The sequence below is a fragment of the Arachis hypogaea genome, chromosome 2, assembly GCF_003086295.3.
Source record: "Arachis hypogaea cultivar Tifrunner chromosome 2, arahy.Tifrunner.gnm2.J5K5, whole genome shotgun sequence".
Lineage (NCBI taxonomy): Eukaryota > Viridiplantae > Streptophyta > Magnoliopsida > Fabales > Fabaceae > Arachis > Arachis hypogaea.
The window spans coordinates 9,108,340-9,135,281 of NC_092037.1; the positions used below are offsets into that span (position 1 = coordinate 9,108,340).

A 26,942-nucleotide genomic window follows, 5' to 3' on the forward strand; every position below is an offset into this window, starting at 1 on the left:
AAAGATTCAACAAAACATGCATGGACATACAAAGCTTGCCCACAGAGGCCGCCATCATGGGTCTCATCAATGGCCTACGGGAAGGGCCTTTTAGCCAATCTATATCAAAAAAATATCCTACATCTCTAGACGAAGTGCAGGAACGAGCAGAGAAATACATCAACATGGAAGAAAACGCTCGGTTGGGAGAATCCTCAAAATCCGGAGCCTCCTACCGAGATAAAGATAAAGAATCCAAAAAGAAGGAAGATCGACAAGGGGAGAAAATAAAAAATACCATAATTACACCCCTCTCAGGGTATCCCTGGTCGACGTCTACAAAGAAGTCTGTCATACGGAGAAAATACCCCCAGCTCGGCCCCTCAAAGGCAAAAGAGGAGGAGGAAACCGGAATGAATATTGTGAATACCACCAAGTTCGGGGGCACTCCACCAACGAGTACTTCGACTTAAAGAACATCATAGAAAAATTGGTGAGAGAAGAAAAATTAGATCGGTTTCTGGCCACCCGAGATGATGACCAAAGAAAAAGACGAAGGGACGAAGATATCGGACGAACTGAGCGATCACCTCGTACACTAGAAAGACATGTCCATATGATACACGGCGGATTTGCAGGGGGAGGAATTTCCAAATCATCTCGCAAAAGATATCTCAAAGAAGTATATCATGTCGAAGGAAAGGAGGAAGCACCTGACATCCCTACAATCACATTCACTAAGGAAGACGCATCCGGTATCATCTCGGGACACGACGACCCCATGGTCATCACCATCATACTGGCAAACGCCAATCTCCACCGCACATTAATAGACCAAGGAAGCTCCGTGATGAGCGGATAATTTATACACTTTTTGGCATTATTTTTAGTATGTTTTTAGTGTGTTTTAGTTAGTTTTTAAACCAATAGCCCTTTAAACCAAAAGGCAAGGGTAAAATAAAAAGGATCCAAGGTTTTGAGCATCAGTGGATAGGAGGGCCCACAAGAATAAAATCCTGGCCTAAGCGGCTAAACCAAGCTGTCCCTAACCATGTGCTTATGGCGTGAAGGTGTCAAGTGAAAACTTGAGACTGAGCGGTTAAAGTCGTGATCCAAAGCAAAAAGAGTGTGCTTAAGAACCCTGGACACCTCTAATTGGGAACTCTAGCAAAGCTGAGTCACAATCTGAAAAGGTTCACCCAGTTATGTGTCTGTGGCATGGATGTATCCGGTGGTAATACTGGAAAACAGAGTGCTTTGGGCCACGGCCAAGACTCATAAAGTAGCTGTGTTCAAGAATCATCATACTTAACAAGGAGAATCAATAACACTATCTGGATTCTGAGTTCCTATAGAAGCCAATCATTCTGAACTTCAAAGGATGAAGTGAGATGCCAAAACTGTTCAGAGGCAAAAAGCTAAAATTCCCGCTCATCTAATTAATACTGATCTTCATAGATGTTTTTGAAATTCATTGTATATTCTCTTTTTTTACCCTATTTGATTTTCAGTTGCTTGGGGACAAGCAACAATTTAAGTTTGGTGTTATGATGAGCGGATAATTTATACGCTTTTTGGCATTGTTTTTAGTGTGTTTTAGTTAGTTTTTATTATATTTTTATTAGTTTTTATTTAAAATTTACTTTTCTGGACTTTACTATGATTTTTTGTGTTTTTCTGTGATTTCAGGTATTTTCTGGCTGAAATTGAGGGACTTGAGCAAAAATCTGATTCAGAGGCTGAAAAGGACCGCAGATGCTGTTGGATTCTGACCTCCCTGCACTTGAAGTGGATTTTCTGGAGCTACAGAAGCCCAATTGGCGCGCTCTTAATTGCGTTGAAAAGTAGACATCCGGGGCTTTCCAGCAATATATAATAGTTCATACTTTGATCAAGATTTGATGGCCCAAACCGGTGTTCAAAGTCAGCTCAAGAAATCCCGGCGTTTAACGCCAGAACTGGCACAAAAGCTGGAGTTAAACGCCCAAACTGGCACAAAAGCTGGCGTTTGACTTTAAGGGAAGTCTCTACACGAAAATATTTCAATGCTCAGCCCAAGCACATACCAAGTAGGCCCGGAAGTGGATATTTACGTCATTTACTCATTTTTGTAAACCCTAAGCTACTAGTTCTCTATAAATAGGACCTTTTGCTATTGTATTTTGATATCGGGGTAGCAATCTTTGCTTAGTCTTATGCTATCTTAGATCACGTTTTGGGGGCTGGCCTCACGCCCATGCCTGAACCTTGTTCTTATGTATTTTCAACGGTGGAGTTTCTACAAATCATAGATTAAGGTGTGGAGCTCTGCTGTACCTCGAGTATTAATGCAATTACTAGTGTTCTTCTATTCAATTCAGCTTATTCTTGTTCCAAGATATCACTTGTTCTTCAACCTGATGAATGTGATGATCCGTGACACTCATCATCATTCTCACCTATGAACGTGTTCCTGACAACCACCTCCGTTCTATCTTCGATTGAGTGTTTATCTCTTGGATTCCTTAATCAAAATCTTCGTGGTATAAGCTAGAATTGATGGCGGCATTCTTGAGAATCCGGAAAGTCTAAACCTTATCTGTGGTATTCCGAGTAGGATTCAAGGATTGAATGACTGTGACGAGCTTCAAACTCGCGATTGTGGGGCGTTAGTGACAGACGCAAAAGAATCACTGGATTCTATTTCGACATGATCGAGAACCGACAGACGAATAGCCGTGCTGTGACAGAGCGCGTTGAACATTTTCACTGAGAGGACAGGACTGTAGCCATTGACAACGGTGATGCCCAACATACAGCTTGCCATGGAAAGGAGTAAGAAGGATTGGATGAAGACAGTAGGAAAGCAGAGAGACGGAAGGGACAGAGCATCTCCATACGTTTATCTGAAATTCTCACCAATGAATTACATAAGTATCTCTATCTTTATTTTATGTTTTATTTATCTTTTAATCGTTCATCCTCTATAACCATTTGAATTTGCCTGACTGAGATTTACAAGATGACCATAGCTTGCTTCATACCAACAATCTCCGTGGGATCGACCCTTACTCACGTAAGGTTTATTACTTGGACGACCCAGTGCACTTGCTGGTTAGTTGTGCGGAGTTGTGATAAAGAGTTGAGATTACAATTGTGCGTACCATGTTGATGGCGCCCTTGATGATCACAATTTCGTGCACCAAGTTTTTGGCGCCGTTGCCGGGGATTGTTCGAGTTTGGACAACTGACGGTTCATCTTGTTGCTTAGATTAGGTAATTTTATTTTATTTTCTAGCTTTTTACTTTTTATTTTCGAAAAATTTTTCAAAAAAATAAAAAAAAAATTTCTATTTTGTTCTTCAGAGTTTTTAAGAATGAATTCTAGAGTTTCATGATGATTTGTTGAAGTCTGGCTGGTTGTAAAACCATGTCTAATTTTTTGGACCGAGGTTTCAACTTATCATCACAAGAGCTTGTTGATTTCTATCAATCTTGCTGTTGAAAGTAATGATCTGCTAAAGCTTGGCTGGCCATTGGCCATGTCTAGTGTTTTGGACCGAAGCTTTCACTGAAAGCTTGGCTGGCTAGTAAGCCATGTCTAATTTCTGGACCGGAGTTTTAGACTAACATTGCATGATTCCTGGAAATTCCTATTAAGAATTTTGAAATATTTGTTTTCTTTTTCATATAATTTTCAAAAAAGCACAAAATTTATAAAATCTTAAAAATAAAAAATATTTTATGTTTCTTGTTTGAGTTTAGTGTCTAATTTTAAGTTGGTGTCAATTGCATGTCTTCATTCTTCTAATTTTCGAAAATTTCATGCATTATGTTCTTCATTGATCTTCAAGTTGTTCTTGATGATTTCCATGCTCTAATCGTTAAATTCTCTTGTTTAGTGTGTTTTGTTTCTCATATGCATTTTTACATTGTTATAGTCCTTCGTATACAAACTTTTAAGTTTGGTGTCTTGCATGCACTGTTTATTTGATCTTAGTTGCATTTTTATTGTTTCTCATCATCAAAAATTCAAAAATATTTTCAAAACAATGTCTTTTCAAGTCAATAATACAGAGAATTGAAGATTCAGAACATGCAGCAGAGGAACTATACAGAAAAAGCTGGGCGTTCAAAATGCCCAGTGAAAAAGGAAAACTGGCGTTTAAACGCCAGCCAGGGTACCTGGCTGGGCGTTTAACGCCAGGATGACACTAGAGGGAAGATTTTGTTTTTAATTCAAATTTTTTTCAAGTTTTCATAATTTTTCAAAATCAAATCTTTTTCAAACCATATCTTTTCAATCATATATTTTCAAAATCAATTTCTTTCCATTTTCAAAAATACTTGCTAACAATTAATGATTTGATTCAACATTTCAAGTATGTTGCCTTTTCTGTTGAGAAAGGTTTAATGTTTGAATCATATCTTTTCTTATTAGCCAAGTCATTAATTTTAAAAATCAAATCTTTTTAAATTGATTTTCAATCATATCTTTTCAATCATATCTTCTTAATCACGTCTTTTTCAAAATAGTTTTCAATCACATCTTTTTTATTTCTAATTTCAAAATCTTTTTTAAAATCACTTTATTTCTCTCCCAACTTTAATTTTCAAAAATCATTCATCAAATTTTCCAAATTTCTTTTAATTATCTCAAAAATCTTTTACTTTACTTTCGAAAATTCTTCCCCTCTTTTCACATCCTTCTATTTAAGGACCAACACTCCTCCACTATCAACAATTCGAACTCTATCTCTCTTGATAAATTCGAATTTGTCTCTTTATACCTCCTCCTTCTATTCTTCTTTTCCTCTGACACCTCAAGGAATCTCTATACTGTGACATAGAGGATTCCATACTTTCTTGTTCTCTTCTCTTTCATACGAGCAGGAGCAAAGACAAAAGTATTCTTGTTGAGGCTGACCCTGAAACTGAAAGGACCTTAAAGCAAAAGCTAAGAGAAGCTAAGGCACAACTCTCTGTAGAGGACCTAACAGAAATCTTCAAACAAGAAGAAGACATGGCAGCCAAAAACAACAACAATGCCAACAATGCAAGGAAGGTGCTGGGTGACTTTACTGCACCTACTCCCGACTTCTATAGAAGAAGCATCTCTATCCCTGCCATTGGAGCAAACAACTTTGAGCTTAAGCCTCAATTAGTTTCTCTAATGCAACAGAATTGCAAGTTTCATGGACTTCCATTAGAAGATCCTCATCAATTTTTAGCTGAATTCTTGCAAATCTGTGACACTGTCAAGACCAATGGGGTTGACCCTGAGGTCTACAGACTTATGCTTTTTCCTTTTGCTGTAAGAGACAAAGCTAGGATATGGTTGGACTCACAACCTAAAGAAAGCCTGAACTCTTGGGAAAAGCTAGTCAATGCCTTCTTGGCAAAGTTCTTTCCACCTCAAAAATTGAGTAAGCTTAGAGTGGAAGTCCAAACCTTCAGACAGAAGGAAGGTGAATCCCTCTATGAAGCTTGGGAAAGATACAAGCAATTGATCAGAAAGTGTCCGTCTGACATGCTTTCTGAATGGAGCATCATAGGTATCTTCTATGATGGTCTGTCTGAACTGTCTAAGATGTCATTGGACAGCTCTGCTGGGGGATCTCTTCATCTGAAGAAGACGCCTGCAGAAGCTCAGGAACTCATTGAAATGGTTGCAAATAACCAATTCATGTATACTTCTGAAAGGAATCCTGTGAATAATGGGACAAATCAGAAGAAAAGAGTTCTTAAGATTGATACTCTGAATGCCATATTGGCTCAGAACAAAATATTGACTCAGCAAGTCAATATGATTTCTCAAAGTCTATCTGGAATGCAAGCTGCACCAGGCAGTACTGATGAGCGGATAATTTGTACGCTTTTTGGCATTGTTTTTAGTATATTTTTATTAGTTTTTAGTTAAAATTCACTTTTCTGGACTTTACTATGAGTTTGTGTGTTTTTCTGTGATTTCAGGTATTTTCTGGCTGAAATTGAGGGATCTGAGCGAAAATCTGATTCAGAGACTGAAAAGGACTGCAGATGCTGTTGGATTCTGACCTCCCTGCACTCGAAGTGGATTTTCTGGAGCTACAGAAGCCCAATTGGCGCGCTCTCAACGGCGTTGGAAAGTAGACATCCTGGGCTTTCCAGAAATATATGATAGTCCATACTTTGCTCAAGATTTGATGGCCCAAATCGGCGTTCAAAATCACCCTCAGAATTCCCAGCGTTAAACGCCGGAACTGGCACCAAAATGGGAGTTAAACGCCCAAACTGGCACTAAAGCTGACGTTTAACTCCAAAAGGAGTCTCTACACGAAAATGCTTCATTGCTCAGCCCAAGCACACACCAAGTGGGCCCGGAAGTGGATTTTTATATCATTTACTCATCTCTGTAAACCTTAGGCTACTAGTTCTCTATAAGTAGGACCTTTTACTATTGTATTGAGATAATCGGGGGTAGTTATCTTTGTTCTGATGCTATCTTAGATCACTGGGAGGCTGGCCATTCGGCCATTCCTAGACCTTATTCTTATGTATTTTCAACGGTGGAGTTTCTACACACCATAGATTAAGGTGTGGAGCTCTGCTGTACCTCGAGTATTAATGCAATTACTATTGTTCTTCCATTCAATTCCGCTTGTTCTTGTTCTAAGATATCACTTGTTCTTCAATTTGATGAATGTGATGATCCGTGACACTCATCATCATTCTCACCTATGAACGTGTGACTGACAACCACCTCCGTTCTACCTTAGACTGGGTGAATATCTCTTGGATTCTTTAACCGGAATCTTCGTGGTATAGGCTAGAACTGATGGCGGCATTCAAGAGAATCCGGAAGGTCTAACCTTGTCTGTGGTATTCTGAGTAGGATTCAATGATTGAATGACTGTGACGTGCTTCAAACTCCTGAAGGCGGGGCGTTAGTGACAGACGCAAAAGAATCACTGGATTCTATTCCGGCCTGATCGAGAACCGACAGATGGATAGCCGTGCCGTGACAGGGTGCGTTGAACATTTCCACTGAGAGGATGGGAGGTAGCCACTGACAACGGTGAAACCCTTGCTTAAGCTTGCCATGGAAATGAGTAGGAAGAATTGGATGAAGACAGTAGGAAAGCAGAGAGACGGAAGGGACAAGCATCTTCATACGCTTATCTGAAATTCCTACCAATGAATTACATGGTATCTCTATCTTTATCTTTATATTTTATTCGCATATCACCATACCCATTTGAGTTTGCCTGACTAAGATTTACAAGGTGACCATAGCTTGCTTCATACCAACAATCTCTGTGGGATCGACCCTTACTCGCGTAAGGTTTATTACTTGGACGACCCAGTACACTTGCTGGTTAGTTGTGCGAAGTTGTGTTTATGCCATGGTATTGAACACCAAGTTTTTGGATTCATTACCGGGGATTATTTGATTTGTGAAAAGTATTGATCACAATTTCGCACTATCAAGTTTTTGGCGCCGTTGCCGGGGATTATTCGAGTATGGATAACTGACGGTTCATCTTGTTGCTTAGATTAGGTATTTTTTTTTCGGAATTCTTGAAGATGAATTCTAGAGTTTCATGATGATTTGTTGAAATCTGGCTGGCAGTGAAGCCATGTCTAATTCCATTGGACCGAGGTTTCAACTTATCATCACAAGAGCTTGATGATTTCTATCAATCTTGCTTTTGGAGCAGTAATCTGCTAAGGCTTGGCTGGCCATTGGCCATGTCTAGTGTTTTGGACCGAAGCTTTCCTTGAAAGCTTGGCTGGCTGTGAAGCCATGTCTAATTCCTGGACCGGAGTCTTAGACTAGCATTGCACTGATTCCTGGAATTCTCATTAAGAACTTTGATATCTTTTTCCACTTAATTTTCGAAAAAGCACAAAAAAAATTTACAAAATCATAAAAACAAAAAAATATTCTATGTTTCTTGTTGAGACACTAGTTTCATTTTAAATTTGGTGTCAATTGCATGCATTCATTCATGTGTCTTAAGGATCTTCAAATAATTCTTGATGATTTCTTACTCTAATCTTTGAATTCTCTTGACTTGAGTGTTTATGTGTCTCATATGCATTCCCATTAGTGTCAATAGTATACAAACTGCTAAGTTTGGTGTCCTGCATGCATTGATATTTGATTCTTGTTGCATTTTGATTTTTCCTTATTATTAAAAATCCAAAAATATTTTTAATTTGTGTCTCCTCAAGTCAATAATACAGAGAATTGAAGATTCAGAACATACAGCAGAGGAATTACACAGAAAAAGCTGGGCGTTCAAAACGCCCAGTGAAGAAGGACAGACTGGCGTTTAAACGCCAGCCAGGGTACCTGGTTGGGCGTTTAACGCCCAAAAGGGTATAGTTTTGGGCGTTAAACGCCAGAATGTGCACCATTCTGGGCGTTTAACGCCAGGATGGCACAAGAGGGAAGATTTTGTTTTTAATGCAATTTTTTTTTTCAGTTTTCAAACTTTTTCAAAATCAAATCTTTTTCAAATCATATCTTTTCAATCATATGTTTTCAAAATCAATTTCTTTCTATTTTTAAAAATACTTGCTATCAATCAATGATTTGATTCAACATTTCAAGTATGTTGCCTTTTCTATTGAGAAAGGTTTAATGTTTGAATCATATCTTTTCTTGTTAGCCAAGTTTTTAATTTTCAAAATCAAATCTTTTTAAAATGTTTTTCAAATCATATCTTCTCAATCACATCTTTTTAAAACTAATCATATCTTCTTAACCACATCTTTTTCAAAATAGTTTTCAATCAAATCTTTTTGATTTCTAATTTCAAAATCTTTTTCAAAAATCACTTGATTTCTTTTCCACTTTCATTTTCGAAAATCAATTAGTATTTTTCAAAAATGTTTTCAAAATCTTTTACTTAATTTTCGAAAATTACTTCCCTTCTTCTCACATCCTTCTATTTATGGACTAACACTATTCCTTAATGCAAAATTCGAACTCCAACTTCTTTGATAAGTTTGAATTTTCTACTTCTGTCTTCTACTTTTCTTTTCATCTGACACCTAAAGGAATCTCTATACTGTGACATAGAGGATTCCACATTTTCTTGTTCCCTTCTCTTTCTTATGAGCAGGAGCAAGGACAAAAGCATTCTTGTTGAGGCTAATCCTGAACCTGAAAGGACCTTGAAGAGAAAGCTAAGAGAAGCCAAAGCACAACTCTCTGTAGAGGACCTAACAGAAATCTTCAAAGAAGAAGAACCCATGGCAGCCGAAAACAACAACAATGCCAACAATTCAAGGAAGGTGCTGGGTGACTTTACTGCACCTACTCCCGACTTTTATGGGAGAAGCATCTCTATCCCTGCCATTGGAGCAAACAACTTTGAGCTTAAGCCTCAATTAGTTTCTCTAATGCAACAGAATTGCAAGTTCCATGGACTTCCATTGGAAGATCCTCATCAATTTTTAGCTGAATTCTTGCAAATCTGTGACACTGTCAAGACTAATGGGGTTGACCCTGAGGTCTACAGACTGATGCTATTCCCTTTTGTTGTAAGAGACAGAGCTAGGACATGGTTAGAATCTCAACCTAAAGAAAGCCTGAACTCTTGGGAAAAGCTAGTCAATGCCTTCTTGGCAAAGTTCTTTCCACCTCAAAAATTGAGTAAGCTTAGAGTGGAAGTCCAAACCTTCAGACAGAAGGAAGGAGAATCCCTCTATGAAGCTTGGGAAATATACAAACAATTAATCAGAAAGTGTCCTTCTGATATGCTTTCTGAATGGAGCATCATAGGTATTTTCTATGATGGTCTCTCTGAACTGTCCAAAATGTCTTTGGATAGCTCTGCTGGAGGATCTCTTCATCTGAAGAAGACGCCTACAGAAGCCCAAGAGCTGATTGAAATGGTTGCAAATAACCAATTCATGTACACTTCTGAAAGAAATCCTGTGAACAATGGTACTAGTCAGAAGAAAGGAGTTCTGGAGATTGATACTCTGAATGCCATATTGGCTCAAAACAAAATATTGACTCAACAAGTCAATATGATTTCTCAAAGTCTGTCTGGAATGCAAAATGCACCAAGCAGTACTAAAGAAGCTTCATCTGAGGAAGAAGCTTATGATCCTGAGAACCCTTCAATGGAAGAGGTGAATTACATGGGAGAATCATATGGGAACACCTATAATCCTTCATGGAGAAATCATCCAAATCTCTCATGGAAGGATCAACAGAGACCTCAACAAGGTTTCAACAATAATAATGGTGGAAGAAACATGTTTAGCAATAGCAAGCCTTTTCCATCATCTTCTCAGCAACAGACAGAGAGTTCTAAGCAGAATACCTCTGACTTAGCAACCATGGTCTCTGATCTAATCAAAACCACTCAAAGTTTCATGACTGAAACAAGGTCCTCCATTAGAAACCTGGAGGCACAAGTGGGTCAGCTGAGCAAGAAAATTACTGAACTCCCTCCTAGTACTCTTCCAAGCAACAAAGAAGAAAATCCAAAAGGAGAGTGCAAGGCCATCAACATGGCCGAATTTTGGGAGGAAGGAGAGGCAGTGAACGCCACTGAGGAAGACCTCAATGGACGTCCACTGGCCTCCACTGAGTTCCCCAATGAGGAACCATGGGAATCTGAGGCTCAAAATGAGACCATAGAGATTCCATTGGACTTACTTCTACCATTCATGAGCTCTGATGAGTATTCTTCCTCTGAAGAGGATGAGTATGTCACTGAAGAGCAAGTTGCTAAATACCTTGGAGCAATCATGAAGCTAAATGACAAGTTATTTGGAAATGAGACTTGGGAGAATGAACCCCCTTTGCTCACCAAAGAACTGGATGACTTGTCTAGGCAGAAATTACCTCAAAAGAGACAAGATCCTGGGAAGTTTTCAATACCTTGTACCATAGGCACCATGACCTTCAAGAAGGCCTTGTGTGACTTAGGGTCAAGTGTAAACCTCATGCCTCTCTCTGTAATGGAGAAGCTAAGGATCTTTGAGGTACAAGCTGCAAAAATCTCACTAGAGATGGCAGACAACTCAAGAAAACAAGCTTATGGACTTGTAGAGGATGTTCTGGTAAAAGTTGAAGACCACTACATCCCTACTGATTTCATAGTCCTAGAGACTGGGAAGTGCATGGATGAATCCATCATCCTCGGCAGACCCTTCCTAGCCACAGCAAAGGCTGTGATTGATGTTGATAGAGGAGAGTTGATCATTCAAGTGAATGAATAATCCTTGGTGTTTAAGGCTCAAGGATATCCCTCTGTCACCATGGAGAGGAAGCATGAAGAGCTTCTCTCAAAACAGAGCCAAACAGAGCCCCCACAGTCAAACTCTAAGTTTGGTGTTGGGAGGCCACAACCAAATTCTAAGTTTGGTGTTGAACCCCCACATTCAAACTCTAAGTTTGGTGTTGGGAGGTTCCAACATTGCTCTGAGCATCTGTGAGGCTCCATGAGAGCCCTCTGTCAAGCTACTGACATTAAAGAAGCGCTTGTTGGGAGGCAACCCAATGTTATGTTTTTATCTATTTTTCTTTGTTATTTTATGTTTTTTGTAGGTTGATGATCATGAGAAGTCACAAAACCAATGAAAGAAGCAAAAACAGAATGAAAAACAGAAAGAAAAACAGCACACCCTGGAGGAGAGCGTGCTGGCGTTTAAACGCCAGTGAGGCTAGCTGTTGGGCGTTCAACGCCCAGTCTGGCACCATTCTGGGCGTTTAACGCCAGAAAGGGGCACCAGACTGGCGTTAAATGCCAGAAAAGGGCAAGAAGCTGGCGTTAAACGCCAGAAATGGGCACCAGCCCGGCGTTTAACGCCAGAAATGGCTAAAAACGCAATTTTGCTTGCCATTTGGTGCAGGGATGACTTTTCCTTGACACCTCAGGATCTGTGGACCCCACAGGATCCCCACCTACCCTACCACTCTCTCTCTCTCTTCTTCACCCATTCACCAATCACCTCAACACCTCTTCCCCAAAAACCCTTCACCTATCAAATCCCATCTTTCTCTTCACCACTCACATCCATCCTTCATAAAACCTCACTTACCTCACAATTCAAATTCAAACCACTTTCCCTCCCAAACCCACCCATACATGACCGAACCTTACCCTCTCCCCACTCCTATATAACCCATCTTCACTCCTACATTTTCACACAACATACACACCACTTCTACCCCTTTTTGGCCGAACACAAAGCCATTCCCTTCTTCCTCATTTCTTCTTCTTCTACTCTCTTCTTTCTTCTTTTGCTCGAGGACGAGCAAACCTTTTAAGTTTGGTGTGGTAAAAGCATTGCTTTTTGTTTTTCCATAACCATTTATGGCATCCAAGGCCGGAGAAACCTCTAGAAAGAGGAAAGGGAAGGCAAAAGCTTCCCCCTCTGAGTCATGGGAGATGGAAAGATTCATCTCAAGGGTGCATCAAGACCACTTCTATGAAGTTGTGGCCTTGAAGAAGGTGATCCCCGAGGTCCCCTTCTCACTCAAAAAGAGTGAATATCCGGAGATCCGACATGAGATCCGAAGAAGAGGTTGGGAAGTTCTTACCAACCCCATTCAACAAGTCGGAATCTTAATGGTTCAAGAGTTCTATGCCAATGCATGGATCACCAAGAACCATGATCAAAGTGTGAACCCGGATCCAAAGAATTATCTTACAATGGTTCGGGGGAAATACTTGGATTTTAGTCCGAAAAGGGTAAGGTTGGCATTCAACTTGCCCATGATGCAAGGATATGAACATCCTTACACTAGAAGGGTCAACTTTGATCAAAGGTTGGACCAAGTCCTCACAGTCATATGTGAAGAGGGCGCCCAATGGAAGAGAGATTCAAGAAGGAAGCCGGTTCAATTGAGAAGGCATGACCTCAAACCCGTGGCTAGAGGATGGTTGGAGTTTATCCAACGCTCAATCATTCCCACTAGCAACCGGTCCGAAGTTACCATAGACCGGGCTATCATGATTCATAGCATCATGATTGGAGAAGAAATAGAAGTTCATGAGGTTATATCTCAAGAACTTTATAAGGTGGCAGACAAGTCTTCTACCTTGGCAAGGTTAGCCTTTCCTCATCTCATTTGTCACCTCTGTTATTCGGTTGGAGTTGAAATAGAGGGAGACATCCCTATTGATGAGGACAAGCCCATCACTAAGAAGAGGATGGAGCACACAAGAGACCCCACTCATCATGAGATCCCTGAGATACCTCAAGGGATGCACTTTCCTCCACAAAACTATTGGGAGCAACTAAACACCTCCCTAGGAGAATTGAGTTCCAACATGGGACAACTAAGGGTGGAGCATCAAGAACACTCCATCATCCTCCATGAAATTAGAGAAGATCAAAGAATCATGAGAGAGGAGCAACAAAGACAAGGAAGAGACATTGAGGAGCTCAAGCACTCCATAGGATCTTCAAGAGGAAGAAAGAGCCGCCATCACTAAGGTGGACCCGTTCCTTAATTTCCTTGTTCTCTATTTTCCTGTTTTTCGAAATTTTAGGCTTATGTTTGTCTATGTTTGTGTCTTGTGATCATTAGTATCTTAGTGTCTATGCCTTAAAGTTATGAATGTCCTATGAATCCATCACCTTTCTTGAATGAAAAATGTTCTTAATTGAAAAAGAAAAGAATTGCATGAATTTTGAATTTTATAACAGTTTGATTATTCTGATGTGGTGGCAATACTTTTGTTTTCTGAATGTATGCTTAAACAGTGCATATGTCTTTTGAATTTGTGGTTCATGAATGTTGGCTCTTGAAAGAATGATGAAAAAGGAGACATGTTACTGAGGATCTGAAAAATCATTAAAATGATTCTTGAAGCAAGAAAAAGTAGTGATTCAAAAAAAAAAAGTTCGAAAAAAAAAGAAAGAAAAAGAAAGAAAAAGAAAGAAATAAAGTTGTGATCCAAGGCAAAAAGAGTGTGCTTAAGAACCCTGGACACCTCTAATTGGGGACTCTAGCAAAGCTGAGTCACAATCTGAAAAGGTTCACCCAATTATGTGTCTGTGGCATGTATGTATCCGGTGGTAATTGATGAGCGGATAATTTATACGCTTTTTGGCATTGTTTTTAGTATGTTTTTAGTATGATCTAGTTAGTTTTTAGTATATTTTTATTAGTTTTTAGTTAAAATTCACTTTTCTGGACTTTACTATGAGTTTGTGTGTTTTTCTGTGATTTCAGGTATTTTCTGGCTGAAATTGAGGGTTCTGAGCAAAAATCTGATTCTGAGACTGAAAAGGACTGCAGATGCTGTTGGATTCTGACCTCCCTGCACTCGAAGCGGATTTTCTGGAGCTACAGAATCCCAATTGGCGCGCTCTCAACGGCGTTGGAAAGTAGACATCCTGGGCTTTCCAGCAATACATGATAGTCCATACTTTGCCCAAGATTTGATGGCCCAAACCGGCGTGGCAATTCGGCCTCAATATTTCCAGCGTTTAACGCTGGAACTGGCATGAAACTTGGAGTTAAACGCCCAAACTGGCATGAAAGCTGGCGTTTAACTCCAGAAAAGGTCTCTACACGAAAATGCTTCATTGCTCAACCCAAGCACACACCAAGTGGGCCCGGAAGTGGATTTTTAAGTCATTTACTCATCTCTGTACACCCTAGGCTACTAGTTTACTATTAATAGGATCATTTGACATTGTATCTGTACCTCATGAAACTTTACACGTTTTCTTTGTGTATCTTCCACGGCATGAGTCTCTAAACCCCATGGTTGGGGGTGAGGAGCTCTGCTGTGTCTTGATGGATTAATGCAATTACTACTGTTTCTCATTCAATCATGCTTGCTTCCATTCTAAGATAATACTTGTTCTTAACCCGGATGAATGTGATGATCCGTGACAATCATCATCATTCTCAACTATGAACGTGTGCCTGACAACCACCTCCGTTCTACCTTAGATTAAGTAGTTATCTCTTGGATTCTTTAACCGGAATCTTCGTGGTATAAGCTAGAACTGATGGCGGCATTCAAGAGAATCCGGAAGGTCTAAACCTTGTCTGTGGTTTTCTGAGTAGGATTCAATGATTGGATGACTGTGACGTGCTTCAAACTCCTAGCAGGCAGGGCGTTAGTGACAAACGCAAAAGAATCATTGGATTCTATTCTGGCCTGACCGAGAACCGACAGATGATTAGCCATGCTGTGACAGAGCATAGGAACATTTTCACTGAGAGGATGGGAGGTAGCCATTGACAACGGGGAAACCCTACATACAGCTTGCCATGGAAGGAGCCTTGCGTGTTTGAAGAAGAAGACAGTAGGAAAGCAGAGATTCAGAAGATGGAGCATCTCCAAAACCTCAACCTATTCTCCATTACTGCAAAACAAGTAATCATTTCATGTTCTTTTGTTCTTTTTCACAATCAATCCTGATAATTTCTGATATCCTGACTAAGATTTACAAGATAACCATAGCTTTCTTCAAGCCGACAATCTCCGTGGGATCGACCCTTGCTCACGCAAGGTATTACTTGGACGACCCAGTGCACTTGCTGGTTAGTTGTGCGGGGTTGCAAAAGTGTGATTGCAATTTCGTGCACCAAGTTTTTGGCGCCGTTGCCGGGGATTGTTCGAGTTTGGACAACTGACGGCTTATCTTGTTGCTTAGATTAGGACTATTTTGTTTTTGTTGGTTTAGAGTCTTTTAGTTGAGTCTAGTTTCATATTTTAAGTTTGGTGTCAATTGCATGCTTTTGTTTTTCTTTTAATTTTCGAATTTGCATGTTTTTAGTCTCCTTTTGATCTTTAAAAATTCTAAGTTTGGTGTCCTCTTTGTGTTTTTCCTTAAAAATTTTCGAAAATTAGTGTTTGATTTTCTAAAAATTTTAAGTTTGGTGTCATTTTGTTGTTTTTCTCTTTCCTCTTTTCAAAAATCAAATCTTTTTCATTAAAATTTTTCAATCATATCTTTTTAATTGCTCTTTTCAAAATCTTTTTAATTAACTAATTGATTCAGTTCTCAATTTGCTTTGATCTTATTTTCTTTTTGATTTTTGAATTTTTATCTTAATTTCCTTTTATTTTATTTTATTTTTTTTCGTTTAATTCAAAAAAAATAATAAAAATAAATATATCTATTTGCAATCCATTATGAATCTAAGTGGAATTGATCAGTCCAAAAGGACTCTGGGGTCATATGCTAACCCCATTACAGCTGCATATGGGAGTAGCATATGTACACCTCCCATCAAAGCAAGCAGCTTTGAGCTAAATCCTCAACTCATTATCATAGTGCAGCAAAATTGCCAGTATTCCGGTCTTCCACAGGAAGAACCTACTGAGTTTCTGGCACAATTCTTACAAATTGCTGACACAGTACATGATAAAGAGGTGGATCAGGATGTCTACAGACTATTACTGTTTCCATTTGCTGTAAAAGATCAAGCTAAAAGGTGGTTAAATAACCAACCTACAGCAAGCATAAAGACATGGAAACAGTTATCAGACAAATTCCTGAATCACTTTTACCCTCCAAAGAGGATGACACAGCTAAGGCTGGACATCCAAGGCTTTAAACAAGAGGATAATGAATCCCTTTATAATGCCTGGGAGAGGTATAGAGGTATGCTAAGAAAATGCCCCTCCGAAATGTTTTCAGAGTGGGTACAGCTAGACATCTTCTACTATGGGCTCACAGAAAAAGCTCAGATGTCTTTAGATCACTCAGCTGGTGGATCTATCCACATGAGGAAGACAATTGAAGAAGCTCAAGAGCTTATAGACACTGTTGCTAGAAATCAATATTTGTACTCTAGCAATGAGTTCTCTCCAAAAGAGGAGGTCATGACAATAGTCACTGACACTAATCCTCAAGAACAGATGATTGAGCTTAACCAACAATTGCTCCTGATGACAGAACAGTTAGCAGAATTTAAAGAGATGCTCTATGAAACTAAAGTTGCTAACAAGAACATAGAACTGCAGTTGAATCAAGCAAAACAGCAAATATCTAAATAGATAACAGAGGAATGTCAAGCAGTTCAACTGAGGAGTGGGAAGACACTGAATAACACTGCTCAAGGTAGCAAAAAGCCAAACAATGAACAATTGACAGGGGACAACCAAACCACTGTTCAAAATCCCTCTGAGGACAGTAAGAGCCCGGAGAGGAATGTTATTGGCGTTCAAACGCCAGAGAGGGAAGGAAAGCTGGCGTTAAACGCCCATTCCTTGCCCAGTTCTGGCGTTCAAACGCCAGAAAAGGGGGAAAAGTTGGCGTTAAACGCCCATTTTCCACCCAATCCTGGCGTTCATACGCCAAGGGATGATCAGACACCTGAGAGTGCTGACAGTAATCCCTCTAACAAGGCTTCTTCAACCACTTCTGTAAGGAATAAACCTGCAGCATCTAAGGTTGAAGAATATAAAGCCAAGATGCCTTATCCTCAAAAACTCCGCCAAGCGGAGCAGGATAAGCAATTTGCCCGCTTTGCAGACTATCTAAGGACTCTTGAAATAAAGATTCCGTTTGCAGAGGCACTTGAGCAAATACCTTCTTATGCTAAGTTCATGAAAGAAATCTTAAGTCATAAGAAGGATTGGAGAGAAACTGAAAAAGTGTTTCTCACTGAAGAATGCAGTGCAGTCATACTAAAGAGCTTACCAGAAAAGCTTCAAGATCTAGGAAGCTTTATGATACCATGCACATTAGAGGGTGCTTGCACCAAGACAGCCCTATGTGATCTTGGAGCAAGCATCAATCTAATACCTGCATCCACTATCAGAAAGCTTGGGTTGATTGGAGAAGTCAAACCAACCCGGATATGCCTCCAACTTGCTGATGGCTCCATTAAATATCCATCAGGCATAATAGAGGATATGATTGTCAAGGTTGGGCCATTCGCCTTTCCAACTGACTTTGTGGTGCTGGAAATGGAGGAGCACAAGAGTGCAACTCTTATTCTAGGAAGACCTTTCCTAGCAACTAGACGAACTCTCATTGATGTACAAAAAGGGGAAGTAACCTTGAGAGTCAATGAGGATGAGTTCAAGTTAAATGCTGTAAAAGCCATGCAGCATCCAGACACACCAAATGACTGCATGGGCGCTGACATTATTGACTCTCTAGTAGAAGAGATCAATATGGCTGAAAGCCTAGAATCAGAGCTTGAAGACATCTTCAAGGATGCTCAGCCTGATCAAGAAGAACTAGAGGAAGCAAAGGAATTTTCGAAAATTCCTCAGGAGGAGGATAAACCTCCCAAACCTGAACTCAAACCACTACCACCATCCCTGAAATATGCATTTTTGGGAGGGGGTGAAACTTTTCCAGTGATTATAAGCTCTGCCTTAAATTCACAGGAAGAGGAAGCACTGATTCAAGTGCTAAGGACACACAAGACAGCTCTTGGGTGGTCCATACGTGACCTTAAAGGCATTAGCCCAGCTAGATGCATGCACAAAATCCTGTTGGAGGATAATGCCAAACCAGTGGTCCAACCACAGAGGAGGCTAAATCCAGCCATGAAGGAGGTGGTGCAGAAAGAGGTCACTAAATTACTAGAGGCTGGGATTATTTATCCTATTTCTGATAGCCCCTGGGTGAGCCCTGTCCAAGTTGTCCCCAAAAAGGGAGGTATGACAGTGGTTCATAATGAAAAAAATGAACTGGTTCCTACAAGAACAGTCACAGGGTGGCGTATGTGTATTGACTACAGAAGGCTCAATACAGCCACCAGAAAGGATCATTTTCCTTTACCATTCATAGACCAAATGCTAGAAAGACTAGCTGGTCATGACTATTACTACTTTTTGGATGGCTATTCAGGCTACAACCAAATTGCAGTAGATCCTCAGGACCAAGAGAAAACAGCATTCACTTGCCCTTCCGGCGTGTTTGCCTACAGGAGGATGCCTTTTGGTCTGTGCAATGCACCTGCAACCTTTCAAAGGTGCATGCTCTCTATCTTCTCAGATATGGTAGAGAAATTTCTGGAAGTCTTCATGGATGACTTTTCAGTATATGGAAATTCATTTAGCTCCTGTCTTAATCACCTAGCACTTGTCCTGAAAAGATGCCAAGAGACTAACCTGGTTTTAAACTGGGAGAAATGTCACTTTATGGTGACTGAAGGAATTGTCCTTGGGCACAAAATTTCAAGCAAGGGAATAGAGGTGGATAAGGCAAAGGTAGAGGTAATTGAAAAATTACCACCACCTGCCAATGTTAAGGCAATCAGAAGCTTTCTGGGGCATGCAGGATTCTACAGAAGGTTTATAAAGGATTTTTTGAAAATTTCAAAACCTCTGAGTAACCTGTTAGCTGCTGACACACCATTTGTGTTTGACACACAGTGTCTGCAGGCATTTGAGACCCTGAAAGCTAAGCTGGTCACAACACCAGTCATCTCTGCACCAGATTGGACATTGCCATTTGAATTAATGTGTGATGCCAGTGACCATGCCATTGGTGCAGTGTTGGGACAGAGGCATAACAAGCTTCTGCACGTCATTTATTATGCTAGCCGTGTTCTAAATGACGCACAGAAGAACTACACAACCACAGAAAAAGAGTTACTTGCAGTGGTTTATGCCATTGACAAGTTTAGATCCTATCTAGTGGGATCCAAAGTGGTTGTGTACACTGACCATGCTGCTCTTAAATACTTACTCACAAAGCAGGATTCAAAACCCAGGCTTATCAGATGGGTGTTGCTTCTGCAAGAGTTTGATATAGAAATAAGAGACAGAAAAGGGACAGAGAACCAAGTAGCTGACCATCTGTCCCGGATAGAACCAGTAGCTGGGGCGTTCCTCCCTTCTACTGAGATCTCTGAGACTTTCCCAGATGAGCAACTCTTTGCCATTCAGGAAGCTCCATGGTTTGCAGATATTGCAAATTATAAAGCTGTGAGGTTCATACCCAAGGAGTACAGCAGCGTGCAAAGAAAGAAATTAATTTCAGATGCCAAGTACTACCTCTGGGATGAACCATATCTCTTTAAGAGATGTGCTGACGGAGTGATCCGCAGATGTGTACCCAGAGAAGAAGCACAAAGGATCCTATGGCATTGCCATGGATCACAATATGGAGGACATTTTGGAAGTGAGCGAACAGCCACTAAAGTCCTCCAATGTGGCTTCTACTGGCCTACTCTCTATAAAGATTCCCGAGAGTTTGTGCGTAACTGTGACAGTTGCCAAAGAGCTGGTAACTTGCCTCACGGATATGCCATGCCTCAACAAGGGATATTAGAGATAGAGTTGTCTGATGTATGGGGCATTGACTTCATGGGGCCATTCCCACCATCATACTCAAACACTTATATTCTGGTGGCAGTGGACTATGTATCTAAGTGGGTAGAAGCAATTGCTACACCCACTAATGATACCAAGACCGTGCTAAAATTCCTCCAGAAACACATCTTCAGCAGGTTTGGTGTTCCCAGAGTACTAATCAGTGACGGGGGCACTCATTTTTGCAATAAACAGCTATACTCAGCTATGGTAAGATATGGAATTAGCCACAAAGTGGCAACTCCGTATCATCCACAGACAAATGGGCAAGCTGAGGTCTCCAACAGAGAGCTAAAAAGAATCCTGGAACGGACTGTGATAGCCCGAAGAAAGGATTGGGCAAAGAGCTTGGATGATGCTCTGTGGGCATACAGAACAGCATTCAAGACTCCTATAGGAACCTCTCCATACCAACTGGTGTATGGGAAGGCCTGTCATCTGCCCGTGGAACTGGAACATAAAGCCTACTGGGCAACCAGATTCCTAAACATGGATGCTCAGTTAGCTGGTGAAAAAAGACTGCTCCAGCTAAATGAGCTAGAGGAGTTCAGACTCAATGCCTTTGAAAATGCAAAAATTTATAAGGAAAAGGCAAAGAAATGGCATGACAAGAAATTGTCAACCAGAGTCTTTGAGCCAGGACAAAAAGTTCTGCTCTTCAACTCTAGGCTCAGACTGTTTCCAGGAAAACTCAAATCCTGGTGGAGGGGTCCGTATGTGATTACAGGAGTGTCACCATATGGATATGTTGAGCTTCAGGATATTGATTCTGACAAGAAGTTCATTGTTAATGGACAGAGAATCAAGCATTATCTTGAAGGCAACTTTGAGCAGGAATGCTCAAAACTAAGACTTGAGTGATTCTCAGTGAAAGTCCAGCTAAAGACAGTAAAGAAGCGCTTGCTGGGAGGCAACCCAGTCATTAGGAGGTTATATGATTTGTTCTTACAGAGGCAAATATCAAAAATGAAGGAATTCACAGAGTTACAGAAGGATTCAGCTCAAAAAGCAGAGAAAAAGAGCTTATTGGTGAAAAAATGCCAGTAAGGGGCATTTTGGGCGTTAAACGCTAGAATGGGTATCATTCTGGGCGTTTAACACCAGGAATGGTGCCATTTTGGGCGTTAAACGCCAGAATGGGCACCATTCTGGGCGTTTAACGCCAGGTGTGCAGCATCTTGGGCGTTCAGAAAAACGCCCAGTGATAAAGGAATTCTGGCGTTTAACGCCAGCCAGGGCACCTGGCTGGGCGTTAAACGCCCAAAAGGGGCATCAAATGGGCGTTAAACGCCAGAATGGGTGCCATTCTGGGCGTTTAACGCCAGAAAGGTGGGGGGACCACAATTTTGTTTTCAAATCAAATTTTTTCAAACTTTCCTTTTCTTACCCATACTTTTCTACAAAAATACATTTCAATCTCTCATCATTCACTTTCAAATTTTCAAAAATCTAAAATCACTCTTCAAATCTCTCAAATCATTCCCAAATTTTGTTCAAAAAAAATTTTCACCCTTTTCTCAATTTCTTTCCATATCTTCTCAAATCTCCTTTCAAATTTCTCTTTTTTTTTTGAAATCTCCCCTCCCCACCTTATAAATACACGTTTGGCTCCCTCTTTCCACCACACCATTCGAATTTCCTCTTCCTCTCTCTCTCTCCTTTCCTTTCTTTTGCTTGAGGACAAGCAAACCTCTAAGTTTGGTGTGCTTTTCCGTGATCACTAAGCCAAGATTCATCAAGATCATGGCTCCTAAGGGAAAACAAACCAATTTAAGAGGAAAGAAAGAGAATAATCCAAAGAATCTTTGGAATCAAGAGAAGTTCTTAACCAAAGAACATGAAGACCATTATCACAAAATAATGGGTCTGAGGTCAGTGATCCCGGAGGTTAAATTTGATCTGAAAGAAGATGAATATCCGGGGATCCAAGAGCAAATTCGAAACAGAGGATGGGAAGTTCTAACCAATCCTGAAATAAAGGTTGGAAGGAACATGGTTCAGGAATTCTACTCAAATCTGTGGCTAACAAATAAGCAGAGAATGACTGGAACTGCTTACCATACCTACAGAACCATGGTCAGAGGGAAAGTTATGTACTTCCATCTGGACAAAATAAGAGAAATCTTCAAACTACCTCAACTGCAAGATGATCCTGAATCCTTTAATAGGAGGATGGTGAGAGCAGATAAAGGGTTGGATCAAGTTCTAGAGGACATATGCCTCCCTGGAACTAAGTGGATAACCAATTCAAAGGGTGTCCCAAACCAACTCAAGAGGGGAGACCTCAAACCAATTGCAAGAGGTTGGCTAGACTTTATTGGGCGTTCCATATTGTCCACTAGCAACCGTTCTGAGGTCACCATCAAGAGAGCAGTGATGATTCATTGCATTATGCTTGGAAAAGAAGTGGAGGTTCATCATGTGATTGCTTGTGAGATCTACACAATTGCAAATAAGAATTCCACTGAAGCCAAATTAGCTTACCCAAACTTGATCTCCTTGCTCTGTAAAGAGGCTGGGGTGAAGATGGGAGTAGATGAGTTCATACCCATTGAACACCCAATCACCAAGAAGTCAATGGAAGGACAAATGCAAGACAACTCTATCAAGAGGAGAGCGCAGGAATTCCTCCCTGAATTCCCAAGAATTGACTACTGGACCAGCCTAGAAGCATCTATTACCAAATTGCAAGAGACTATGGAGCAACTGAAGGAAGAACAGCAGAATCAGAACTGCATGCTCTGCAAATTGCTGAAGGAACAAGAGAAGCAGGGGCGTGAACTCCAAGAGATGAAACGCCAAAAGTTCTCCTCTCAAGCTGAGGGAGCATCCACTTCTCAAAATCAAGGTTGTTGAGTCCTAACTCTGTGAAAACCTCTATCATTAGGAGCCTATGTTTTTGCGTTTTTTTTTTGTTTTGTTTTCTATTTTTAATTTTTTAGTCTCATCTTATATTTATCTTTGAGTCTTGTTCTTAATTCATAATTAATAAAATTTAAAATTCATGTCTTAAAGCTATGAATGTCCTATGAATCCATCACCTCTCTTAAATGAAAAATGCTTTAATCACAAAAGAACAAGAAGTACAGGATTTCGAAATTTATCCTTGAAAATAGTTGAATTAGTTTGATGTGGTGACAATAATTTTTTGTTTTCCGAATGAATGCTTGAACAGTGCATATGTCTCTTGAATTTGTTGTTTTGAGAATGTTAAAAATTGTTGGCTCTTGAAAGAATGATGGAAAAGGAGAACTGTTATTGAGGATCTAAAAAAATCATCAAATTGATTCTTGAAGCAAGAAAAAGCAGTGAAAAAAAATATATTTTTCGAAAAAAAAAAGAAAGAAAAAAAAAAGAGAAGAAAGAAATAAAGTTGTGATCCAAGGCAAAAAGAGTGTGCTTAATAACCCTGGACACCTCTAATTGGGGACTCTAGCAAAGCTGAGTCACAATCTGAAAAGGTTCACCCAATTATGTGTCTGTGGCATGTATGTATCCGGTGGTAATACTGGAAGACAGAGTGCTTTGGGCCACAGCCAAGACTCATACACTAGCTATGTTCAAGAATCATTATACTTAACTAGGAGAATCAATAACACTATCTGAGTTCTGAGTTCTTATAGATGCCAATCATTCTGAACTTCAAGGGATAGAGTGAGATGCCAAAATTGTTCGGAGGCAAAAAAGCTACTAGTCCCGCTCATCTAATTGGAGCTATGTTTCCTTGATATTTTGGAGTCTATAGTATATTCTCTTCTTTTTATCCTATTTTGATTTTCAGTTGCTTGGGGACAAGCAACAATTTAAGTTTGGTGTTGTGATGAGCGGATAATTTATACGCTTTTTGGCATTGTTTTTAGTATGTTTTTAGTATGATCTAGTTAGTTTTTAGTATATTTTTATTAGTTTTTAGTTAAAATTCACTTTTCTAGACTTTACTATGAGTTTGTGTGTTTTTCTGTGATTTCAGGTATTTTCTGGCAGAAATTGAGGGTTCTGAGCAAAAATCTGATTCTGAGACTGAAAAGGACTGCAGATGCTATTGGATTCTGACCTCCTTGCACCCGAAGCGGATTTTCTGGAGCTACAGAAGCCCAATTGGCGCGCTCTCAACGGCGTTGGAAAGTAGACATCCTGGGCTTTCCAGCAATATATGATAGTCCATACTTTGCCCAAGATTTGATGGCCCAAACCGGCGTGGCAATTCGGCCTTAATATTTCCAGCGTTTAACGCTGGAACTGGCATGAAACTTGGAGTTAAACGCCCAAACTGGCATGAAAGCTGGCGTTTAACTCCAGAAAAGGTCTCTACACGAAAATGCTTCATTGCTCAACCCAAGCACACACCAAGTGGGCCCGAAAGTGGATTTTTAAGTCATTTACTCATCTCTGTACACCCTAGGCTACTAGTTTACTATTAATAGGATCATTTGACATTGTATCTGTACCTCATGACACTTTACACGTTTTCTTTGTGTATCTTCCACGGCATGAGTCTCTAAACCCCATGGTTGGGGGTGAGGAGCTCTGCTGTGTCTTGATGGATTAATGCAATTACTACTGTTTCTCATTCAATCATGCTTGCTTCCATTCTAAGATAATACTTGTTCTTAACCCGGATGAATGTGATGATCCGTGACAATCATCATCATTCTCAACTATGAACGTGTGCCTGACAACCACCTCCGTTCTACCTTAGATTAAGTAGTTATCTCTTGGATTCTTTAACCGGAATCTTCGTGGTATAAGCTAGAACTGATGGCGGCATTCAAGAGAATCCGGAAGGTCTAAACCTTGTCTGTGGTATTCTGAGTAGGATTCAATGATTGGATGACTGTGACGTGCTTCAAACTCCTAGCAGGCGGGGCGTTAGTGACAGACGCAAAAGAATCATTGGATTCTATTCCGGCCTGACCGAGAACCGACAGATGATTAGCCATGCTGTGACAGAGCATAGGAACATTTTCACTGAGAGGATGGGAGGTAGCAATTGACAACGGTGAAACCCTACATACAGCTTGCCATGGAAGGAGCCTTGCGTGTTTGAAGAAGAAGACAGTAGGAAAGCAGAGATTCAGAAGATGGAGCATCTCCAAAACCTCAACCTATTCTCCATTACTGCAAAACAAGTAATAATTTCATGTTCTTTTGTTCTTTTTCACAATCAATCCTGATAATTTCTGATATCCTGACTAAGATTTACAAGATAACCATAGCTTGCTTCAAGCCGACAATCTCCATGGGATCGACCCTTGCTCACGCAAGGTATTACTTGGACGACCCAGTGCACTTGCTGGTTAGTTTTGCGGGGTTGCAAAAGTGTGATTGCAATTTCGTGCACCAGTAATACTGGAAGACAGAGTGCTTTGGGCCACGGCCAAGACTCAATAAGTAGCTATGTTCAAGAATCATCATACTTAACTAGGAGAATCAATAACACTATCTGGATTCTGAGTTCCTAAAGAAGCCAACCATTCTGAATTTCAAAGGATAGAGTGAGATGCCAAAACTGTTCAGAGGAAAAAAGCTAAAAGCCCCGCTCATCTAATTGATACTGATCTTCATAGATGTTTTTGGAATTCATTGCATATTCTCTTCTTTTTATCTTATTTGATTTTCAGTTGCTTGAGGACAAGCAACAATTTAAGTTTGGTGTTGTGATGAGCGGATAATTTATACGCTTTTTGGCATTGTTTTTAGTATGTTTTTAGTATGATCTAGTTAGTTTTTAGTATATTTTTATTAGTTTTTAGTTAAAATTCACTTTTCTAGACTTTACTATGAGTTTGTGTGTTTTTCTGTGATTTCAGGTATTTTCTGGCAGAAATTGAGGGTTCTGAGCAAAAATCTGATTCTGAGACTGAAAAGGACTGCAGATGCTATTGGATTCTGACCTCCTTGCACCCGAAGCGGATTTTCTGGAGCTACAGAAGCCCAATTGGCGCGCTCTCAACGGCGTTGGAAAGTAGACATCCTGGGCTTTCCAGCAATATATGATAGTCCATACTTTGCCCAAGATTTGATGGCCCAAACCGGCGTTCAAAGTCACCCTCAGAATTCCCAGCGTTAAACGCCGGAACTGGCACCAAAATGGGAGTTAAACGCCCAAACTGGCACTAAAGCTGGCGTTTAACTCCAGAAGGAGTCTCTACACGAAAATGCTTCATTGCTCAGCCCAAGCACACACCAAGTGGGCCCGGAGGTGGATTTTTATGTCATTTACTCATCTCTGTAAACCTTAGGCTACTAGTTCTCTATAAGTAGGACCTTTTACTATTGTATTGAGATAATCGGGGGTAGTTATCTTTGTTCTGATGCTATCTTATATCACTGGGAGGCTGGCCATTCGGCCATGCCTAGACCTTATTCTTATGTATTTTCAACGGTGGAGTTTCTACACACCATAGATTAAGGTGTGGAGCTCTGCTGTACCTCGAGTATTAATGCAATTACTATTGTTCTTCCATTCAATTCCGCTTGTTCTTGTTCTAAGATATCACTTGTTCTTCAACTTGATGAATGTGATGATCTGTGACACTCATCATCATTCTCACCTATGAACGTGTGACTGACAACCACCTCCGTTCTACCTTAGACTGGGTGAATATCTCTTGGATTCTTTAACCGGAATCTTCGTGGTATAGGCTAGAACTGATGGCGGCATTCAAGAGAATCCGGAAGGTCTAACCTTGTCTGTGGTATTCTGAGTAGGATTCAATGATT

General features: G+C 40.2%; 1 non-coding gene across 1 annotated transcript; it reads right to left on the minus strand.

Moving 5' to 3' along the window:
* Window positions 1-5,386: 5,386 nt before the first annotated feature.
* On the minus strand, window positions 5,387-5,494 carry LOC112763852 (small nucleolar RNA R71). Its single transcript, XR_003182948.1, has one exon. It is a non-coding gene; the product is annotated as a small nucleolar RNA R71 (small nucleolar RNA).
* Between the last annotated feature and the right edge of the window lie 21,448 nt (window positions 5,495-26,942).